At 45.6% G+C, this 9,467-nt stretch overlaps 2 protein-coding genes across 51 annotated transcripts in view; one reads left to right on the forward strand and one right to left on the reverse strand.

Annotated features, from left to right (window-relative positions):
• TIMP4 (TIMP metallopeptidase inhibitor 4) overlaps positions 1 to 7,557 on the reverse strand; it is a 329,812-nt gene extending 322,255 nt beyond the window's left edge. Inside the window, exon 1 of the mRNA XM_077989847.1 lies at positions 7,554 to 7,557. The gene's annotated coding sequence lies outside the window, so the exon portion shown is untranslated. The remainder of the gene's footprint in view (positions 1 to 7,553) is intronic.
• The window catches only part of TSEN2 (tRNA splicing endonuclease subunit 2), a 57,765-nt gene continuing 53,530 nt past the window's right edge, over positions 5,233 to 9,467 (forward strand). For 21 of the 50 annotated variants that reach the window (XR_003727402.2, XR_013414129.1, XR_013414132.1 and 18 more), the window contains exon 1: positions 5,233 to 5,365. The gene's annotated coding sequence lies outside the window, so the exon portion shown is untranslated. Of the gene's footprint in view, positions 5,728 to 9,467 lie in introns of all 50 variants that reach the window. The other 29 variants (XR_013414137.1, XR_013414138.1, XR_013414128.1 and 26 more) reach the window with 3 other exon arrangements.

The raw sequence follows: 9,467 nt of genomic DNA on the forward strand, positions 1-9,467 counted from the left end.
TATAAAAAGAGTATCATGATCATTAACTCACCAGGTTGCTGGAGAGAATTAAGTGGGTCTATCTTTTAAAAACACCTGGATTAGTGCAGATGGTAGGAATCCAGGTAGCTCTCAGCATCAGTGCTACAGATCTTTCTGGATCTCAGGTAATTCTTAATCCTTTGCACAAGGGACTCTTGGCCTTTAGAGCCCACACAGCAAGGCAATGCCTTGGGGACTTGACCAGCCTGTCCCTTCACACACAGTGTCAATTCTGTCCCACGGCCTGGCCTGGTGTTAGTCTGGCAAATAATGGCATAAATGTATGCTGCAGAATCTCAGCTTCCTCACCTGTAAATGGGATAGTATCAGTGACCTCAAAGAACTGCTGAGAGGCTCAATCTCTCTTTCAACATGGTGAAATTAGCGGAGGTTTTCTCTCACCAGCAGAGTGAAGCTGGACTATGTCTCTGATTTGATTTTTGTTTCATTTTCCGTTGAGGATGCTGAGTAAAAAGTTGGAGCTTAGTGGGGTCTCTGTATTTGTTTTCACCTCGGTGAAGCAGTGTCCGCCAGACACTAGGTGGTTTAAATTTGCTGAAATGTCTCCATCTGGTGGACTCTGTGAAAAACTACAGGATTCGATGCTGTTTCAGAAAAACAATGGGGCGACAGCTGGGGCTGCCCTGCCCTGCTCAGAAACGCTAGTGGCTCCCCATTGTCTGCAGGGTAAAGTCCAAAAGCCAAGCCTGGAATTTAAGCGCCTCCACAATCGGTCCCCACCCTACCTATCGGACCTTATCACAGCTCCGACCTCCTGCCCCCGGCCAGGCCCAGCTCCTCCCAGGCTCTAGAACCAAGGCCCATTCCAGCCTTGCACGTGGGCCTGCCCTGTGCCCTAGGAGGAGGACAGCCACCTGCCCTCCTCCTCTCCTCCTCCTAAGGCTAACCTCCCTTCCAGGGGCAGCTTATATGCCACCTCTTCCTGGAAGCCTCCCAGGCTCTTAAACCCATCCTGGTCTTCCTTGACCTCCCACTGACACTGTTGGTTATTTTTTATATTTCAGTATTGAGTGTTGTGTGTTTTTGTTTGTTTTGTTTCTTTGGTTTTTTGTTTTGTTTTGTTTTTGAGACAGTGTCACTCTGTCTCCCAGGCTGGAGTGTAGTGGTGCAGTCGCCGCTCACCGCATCCTCTGCCTCCTAGATTCAAGTGATTCTCCTGTCTCAGCTTCCCGAATAGCTGGGATTACAGGTGTGAGTCACCACCCCCAGATACTTTTCATATTTTTTTTTTAGTAGAAACGGGGTTTTGCCATGTTGGCCAGGCTGGTCTTGAACTCCTAACCTCAGGTGATCCACCCACCTCAGCCTCTCAAAGTTCTGGGATTACAGGTGTGAGCCACCGCACCCGGCCTATCATGTTTTGTTAATGCACTGCCCTCCTGTATCCAGCATGACAGATTAAAAGAGCATAAGCCCCATAGATCCATATCCTCATCTGGCCTTCACTACTTCCTAGCAGTGACACCACGGGCATGTGCAGTAACTTTGGCTGCAGACCAGAGGTAAGAACGTCAATCTCACAGCCCTGTTATGAGAATTAAATAAGATCATGGATGCAAAAGTGGCTGGCACATAGTAAATGCCCAATAAATTGTCACTAGGGTGGCCAGATAAAATATAAGGCACCCAGATTAACTTGAATTTCAGATAACTTTTTTCTTAAGTATATCCCACATATTACTTGGGGGTTCTGTGGCACATTTCACCGATAACTGTTCATTGTATTAGATGTGCTAGTGATACTGGGGTATGTTGATATAGTCCATCCTCCCTTGGATTCTGTATTTACAAACTCACCTAGTTGCTAAAACTTATTTGTAACATCACAGTCACAGTCACAGTCATCTGCAGATACGTGCATGCACAGAACACCAAAACATTTGAGTCACTCAGTGAGCACATTTCCAGCTGAAGTTGAACAAGGAGACTCTGCCTTCTTGTTTCATGTCTCATACCATAAATAAGTATGCTTTTTTGAGCTCTAGTTTGTGCCATGTTTTTCACATTTTGTGCTTTTTGTTGGTGATTTAACTGTTTAAAATGGCCCCAAGTGGAGTGCTGAAGTGCTGTCTGGTGTTCCCCACCCAAGACATGTGCCTTATTGGAGAAAATAGGTGTGTTAGATAAGCCTCCTTTAGGCAGGAGTTATAGTGCTGTTGGCTGCAAGTTCAATGTTGATGAATCAACAAATTAGATAAGGTGTCTTTAAACAGAAACACATGAAGTGAGGTTATGTATTGACCAGTTGATGAAAATGTTGCGACCAGAGACTCACAGACACCTAACCTTGTATTTCTCCTGGAAACATAGTTCAGTATTTTCTTTTTTTTTTTTTTTTTTTTTTTGAGATGGAGTCTTGCTCTCACCCAGGCTGGAGTGCAGTGGCACGATCTCGGCTCACTGCAAGCTCTGCCTCCTGCGTTCACGCCATTCTCCTGCCTCAGCCTCCCGAGTAGCTGGAACCACAGGCGCCCGCCACCTCGCCCGGCTAATTTTTTGTATTTTTAGTAGAGATGGGGTTTCACCATGTTAGCCAGGATGGTCTCGATCTCCTGACCTCGTGATCCGCCCACCTCGGCCTCCCAAAGTGCTGGGATTACAGGCATGAGCCACCGCGCTTGGCCCCATAGTTCAGTATTTTCTACTTCAGTGTTTGTGACAACTTTATAGAACAGAATTACCTCAAATAATGAGAATGAACTACACAGTTGATATAAGTGTGTGTGTGTGTGTGTGTATATATATATATATATAATGTAGATGCAGATGTATTGTAATAAAATTAAATCCTTATCTATTAGAGATATCTACTGAAATATCATGGATGAAGTTATATAATGTCTGGGATTGTTTTAAAATACTCCAGCAAGGAGATATAAGTGTGTATATGGAGAATGCAAAAGAAATGAGATACCAAAGGTTGAAGGTTGTGGAAGTGATATTTTATTTTATTTTATTTTTTTCTGATGGAGTTTCACTCTTGTTGCCTAGGCTGGAGGTCAATGGCGCAATCTCGGCTCACCACAACCTCCACCTCCCATGTTCAAGCAATTATCTTGCCTCAGCCTCCAGAGTAGCTGGGATTACAGGCATGCGCCATCACATTCAGCTAATTTTGTATTTTTAGTAGAGACAGGGTTTCTCCATGTTGGTCCGGCTGGTCTCAAACTCCCAACCTCAGATGATCCACCTGCCTCAGCCTCCCAAAGTGCTGGGATTACAGGCGTGAGCCACCGTGCCCAGCTGGAAGTGATGATTTATTGGACTATTTTCTCTCTACTTTTGTGTTGTATGTTTGAAAATAACCATATCAAAGGGTTTAAAATTCACTCGAGAAAATCTCGGGGAACTATTTCTTTCTTTTTAGAAATTTCCAGAATTTTTTTCTTTTCTTAATTTTTTTTTTTTTTTAATGTTTTTGGGAGGGAAATTTGAGATCCCAAACCCCAATCCTTCCACGGGCTGGGATGGGATTTAAGAGACCTGGCTCTAGGAGACCTGCTTGGTTATCTCTGACAACTCACAGTGCCACTGGACCTGTTTTTTAATCAGTTAAATAAGGAAGTTTAACTGGACAACCTCTGAATCCCTTTCATTGTTAAAGCCCTCTAATTCTAACACCAGTATTTCTTAAATCGGCATGTTCTGGTTGGATATTACAGCCTCTCTTCAGCTGTTGCTCCTCTGCCCAATCCATCCTGTTACCACATCCTGTGACTCTTGCCAATTTTCTCCCTTTCTTTTGCAACATTCTTACCACAAAGCTCTTTGATTTTGGTTTATCTAAAGCCTGAACTCCCTAGCCTAGCAGTTAAGGTCCTGGCAGCAGAGGAGCCACTGAATGCTGTGACATGATCTCACTCTACCAAGAGCAAGGCCACAGTGCAGTTCAAAAAGGGCCAGGCGGGATGCAGTGGCTCACGCCTGTAATCCCAGCACTTTGGGAGGCTGAGGCGGGAGGATCGCTTGAGGTCAGGAGTTTGAGACCAGCCTGGCCAACGTGGTGAAACCCCGTCTCTACTAAGAACATAACAATCAGCCGGGCGTGGTGGCAGGTGCCTGTAATCCCAGCTACTCAGGAGGCTGAGGCAGGAGAATCACTTGAACCTGGGAGGCAGAGGTTGCAGTGAGCTAAGTGAGCTAAGATGGTGCCACTGCCATCCAGCCTGGGCGACAGAGCCAGGCTCCGTCTCAAAAAATAAAAAGGGCCAGAAAAACAGGGACAACACAGGCCATGCCAGGCTACTGCAGAACGCAGAGGCAAGTCACCCAAGCATGCCTGGGGAGGCAAGATGTCTCCTGGAAGAGGTGATATCTGAGCTGAGACCTAAAGACTGACCAGGAATTACTGCAGCTAACAGAAGGGAGGGAACATAGAGGCAACAGCATGCATGAAGGAATGGAGGCAAGAACATTGGCAAAGGTCCAAAATTCAACATCCATCATCACATCTAGCACCATGAATCTCCAGCAGTATTTGCCGCTCATCCTTGCAACCCTTCTTTGCCTCCTGCCTAGTCTGTGAGGTGGAACTCCTGTGATTCATATTTGGGAAGGTATATATTGGACTCCCCATAGGCCTCCTTTAAAATAACCAGGGCAGGAGAAATTTACACTTCCTATTGCACTCTAGTTTTGCTCATCTCCCATAATTCTGATGGCCTATTTTTCAGCAAACTTAAGCTCAGAAAGGTTGTCAGTCATTCAGGCTCACACAGTCAGTGAAGGGGAAAATGGGGATGCAGAGCAGGTGGACCTGCCACCTGTTGTCCCTTTAACTGCACAGGCAGTCTGGGCACACACAGGCTTCTGGCCAGGTGTCTGCCAGAGGAAAGGTCTTTGCAAGTTCTCCGCATGCTGCAGCGTATACAGGTGCGCTACTGTGATCCTCTTTCTACACTGAGAAAGATGAGATCAGTTTCCTCAGGGCCAATTATAAAGTCCTGCCGGTCGCCTCAAATATCCCATCCTCCGAGAGCCGAAGACTCTAGGTATCTCCCACCTCCCACGTGACTATGTGACATCTGACAGGTAACTTCATCTCATCTGTAAAATGGGTCTTACAGGACCGTTCTGGTATCCGTACAATCCTGCAGAAAGCAGCAAAGAGCACACCCAGCCTCCGCCTCATACTCCGCAGTGGCAGAGCTGGCGCACAGAACACCCGCCAGCCGGCCACGCGCAGGCGCACTCCACCAAGTCCCGACAGGCGCTCTGCGGCTGCGCACTAGGCTGGCTTTGCGGCCGCACTGCTTGATGGCAGCGGTGTCCGCCCCACGGCCGGCGTTGCCGAGGTAACGGCGAGCGCGTGGGGCCAAGAAAGGTAAGGGCCCTGGGCGAAGAACGCGCGGCGCCTTCCGAGTTTGGTGTTTTGCCGCGAGAGGAAATCTCGCTCTTCGAAAGCCCTCCAGGGCGAGAGCGGAAAGGGCTCGGGTACTGTGGTGGGGTCGCACAGCCGGCCGAGACAGTGCCGGGACGGGGAGCCAGGCTTCCGAGCGCGCCTGCTCACTGACTCCTCCGCGTCTTCCTCGTGCGCCTGCAGCCCTTGGTTCTTGGAAACGCCGACGCCTTGCTCAGGGCTGGTGGGCCTGGGGCGCAAGGTGCAGCTGACGGTGCCGGAGAGGAGCCTCAGCCTCTGGTGGGGTTCGGTCGGGTGTGGGGGTAGTCAGGGAAAGAAGCAAAGGGGTAAGTTAAGATAGGGAGTTAGGAATTCGCGGGGCCCTTAACGCTATTTGGGTGCGCAGTTGTTTATTTGTATTAATAGTTGCAGCTGTCGTCTGGCGAGCGCTTTCCACGTGGTAGGCCCCGAACAAAACGCCTTCTGCAAAATTATGCATTTAATCCTCACAACAACTTTCAAAGGCTTGTCATCTGTTTCTGTGGCTTATTTTCAGGTTCTAACTTGAAAGCTCCCCAGAGGCAGGATTGTTTACCTTGTCCCTTTCATCCTTGCCTCCCTGAGCCCAGGAGGTGCGCAGGTGGTGCTTGAAGCGTGTTTTGGTTGGGAGAAGGTGAAATTTGCTGGGTGGGAGGTTTTTAAACCACGTTTGTTTGGCACCTAGTCCAGGAAGGTTGGAAAATTAAATGGAGCCACCTCCCACTTTTTTGTTTGTTGTTCTGATAGACATTTACCAGCACCTAAGAGGTGTTAGCTTGTGTGCTCAAGGGAAGAATAAGAAACCTTGCTTTTAATAGAAAGTAAGAATACGCAGTTCTGGAGTCAGGTGTGCGCAGGTTGGAGAAAGGAGAAGTAACGATTTCTCAGGGGTGCTCCAGGCGCTTCTGAGTCACATTCCCTATCTGTACAATGGAAATAAAAATAGTCTTTACCTCAGGGGGCTATTGGGATTAAGTGAGTTTGAATAGACCGTGCTGTTAACAGGTGGTTGGCTACGTGTTAAAATCACCTGGGTCCTCCCAGGAAATTCTGATGTAATTGATTGCAGGTGAGGACTGGGCATGAGGCGTTAAGGGTAGCTAAGCTTGAGGGCCACTGTGTGTGATGTACCACTCCCAGGTTTAATTTTCCTAATCTACATTTTTCAGTCATCATTCTCAACTTAAGAACCTGCAGTGACTCCAATTCCAAACCAGCCTTTGCATCCCAAACCTCTTGACAACTAACCCAGTCTTTCCTGTATGTTTTTGTGCACCTCAGGCACGGCTCTTCTTTCTTATCTGTGGAATGAGGATAGTACAGTCAGCTGTCCCTATCAGGTTCCGAATCTGTGGATTCAACCAATATTACATCAAAAAATATTTGGAAAAAGACATTTAAAAAATACTAATTATTTGGCATTTACATTGTGTTAGGTATTATAAGTAATCTAAGTCATCTAGAGATGACTTAAAGTAGATGGGAAGACGGGCATAGGTTACATGCAAATACTGCATTTTATGTAAGGGACTTGAGCTGCAGATTTTGGTAGGGGGTGAGTCCTGGAACCAGTCCTTCTGTGGATACCAAGGGATGACTATAGTACCCACATGTGCAGCACATGGCACAGTTAGTGCCTCTGGCATCTGGTACCTACAGTTTTCTTACTTTACTCACATCCCACCTCTTACAGCATGCTATTCTCCTGCCGTGGCACTAAAGAACCATTTCTTGAATGTGCATTGCAGATACAGGGAATGGCAAATGCAGTCTTTTCTCCTCTGCTTTGCCTTTCGAGTTAAGCACAAGAGGACTCTTCCACGAAACTAGAGATCATCTGATTTGTCCTCTTGAATTTCTCCCCCTTGGGAAGTGAGCTCTGCCTTCCCGGAGAGTTTCTTTCCATCTTTTCTAGAAGCTTCACGCTGGTATCTGTGAAGCAATTCTTGCAGGACATGGCCTGGGGGATGTCTTCTGAATTTTTAAAAGTGGCTTTATTGAGGTACCATATAATTCTGTAAAGTTCACCTTTCTGAAATGTACAAGTCAGTGGTCTTAGTATTCTCGGAGTTATGTAACCATCACCGTCACTACAATCTAATTTTAAAACATTTTCGTCACCCTCCAAAATAAACCCCCTGTCTATTAGCTGTCACCACCCACCCCCCATTTCCCACTTTTCCCCGTCTCTGGCAACTGGTAATCTGTCTGTATGGATTTGTCTATTCCGGACACTTTATATTAATTGTCTCGTGGTCTTTTGTGTCTGGCTTCTTTTAGCATAATGCTTTCAAGTGTTGAAGAATGTATCAGAACTTCATTCCTTTTCTACGACCAAATATTTGATTATATGGATAGACCGCATTTTGTTGATCTGGTCAACTATTGATGGACATTTGGATGGTTTCCACTTTGAGCTATTATGAATAATACTGTTGTGAACATTGACATACAAATTTTTCCATGAACATATGTTTTCAGTTCTCTTAGGTCTGTACCTAGGGGTGGAGTTGCTGGATCATGTCATAAATATGTGTTTGACATTTTGAGGAACCACCAGACTCCTCCAGTCCTGTTAAATTTGAAGATGAAACTGGGCTTAGAGAAAGTGGGTTGTGCAAGGTCACACAATAATAATGGCGGCTTTGCGTGTCTGGAAGGCCTACTGCGAGCCAAATTCCTGAGGGGTGAGCAGCCACGTGAGCAAGAGTGACACAACAACTTGGATTATGAGGGGTGTTTTGTCTCAGGGACCCTTCCATCCCACACACTTGGGTTGGAGTACAGAGTTCTTTCGATCAAGTGTCACAGCTAAATCTTGCCTTTTTTAGATGTGACAGCAGTCTGAGAGGGAAAAACGCTGAACAAATGAGGCAAACTAAAATGCAACTCTTTATTTGTTGAATTTATTAGAACTTCTTGAAGGTGGCCATTAAATCTTTTTTCATTTTTTTAAATTCCAAATGTAATATATATAAGTCAGCTGCTGAGCAGAGGTTATTATAAAAGTGAAACATCCCATAAAAGTCCAAACCATTCCTGGAAGTCTTTCAAAAAGTGCCTTACTGGAGACCAGCATCCTGTCCCCAAAAAGCAGTGTTTATTTTCAGTTTTAGAATAAATTAATGTCTCTCCAATTGAGTACTAAATGTGATAGTTGGCTTGGGCTGAGGGATAAGTCAGCAAGCAAGGTAAAGCCTAGTCAAAATATGCTCTTAAGAAAATCTCTTAGGTTTCCTGTGAACATGTAGTAGACATGGTTATGTTACAAACACTATACAGCAAGGTGCATGCATAAATATAAAATGTACAAAGTAATGCTCAGTATGTAATTCCTTCAAGGTACCTTATTTAGAAATTAATCTAGCATGTTGCTGCTTAGAACACTGGCAATTCTAGGAAGGTTCCAACTTCCTGATTCTTCTTGTTTTTCATAGTTATCTTTGTAATTGATGTATCAATTCCTCTAACTCTTCTTTAGTCTGTGTTTTTCTGTGTCCTCATATAATTCCTCAGCTTCTTCCTTGAGAAGTTGGATAAAGATATCATCACACATTGGATAAGCCTTTTCATTTCTTAATGATCATGACACTCTTAAAGCCACTCACCTTGCCCTCCCTCAGCTTTGGCCACCTTCTTGACTATTTCAGGCTTGATGGCGTCCCTTGCCAATGGGATGCAAGTACTGAGTGCAGGAGCCACCTAAGTAATTAGTCTTCTTTTTTCCCTTGTGAGGGTTTGGAGTCATGTAGGTTAAACGTGTGTATGATTTGGCTGCACTGTATCTTCAAGCACCAGGTAAGCTCTCAGTTGAAATCAAGTCTAGACCTAGTACTGAGGGAGCAGCAGATTCAAGTTTCCCACCTCATTCCAGGACAGCTGCTCCTTGAGTGGAATGTCTTACACCATTTACATTGTTTTCCCCTGTATAGGGTTAAGTTTTGCTAGGTTAAGTGCATCTGCTGTATCTCTGTGCCTGCGTCACACAATATGCTCACATTTACTCCCTCCTTTAGACATTAGTGGATCACAGCCTGTTCCGTTAGTT

This window comes from Macaca mulatta, chromosome 2, assembly GCF_049350105.2.
Source record: "Macaca mulatta isolate MMU2019108-1 chromosome 2, T2T-MMU8v2.0, whole genome shotgun sequence".
NCBI lineage: Eukaryota > Metazoa > Chordata > Mammalia > Primates > Cercopithecidae > Macaca > Macaca mulatta.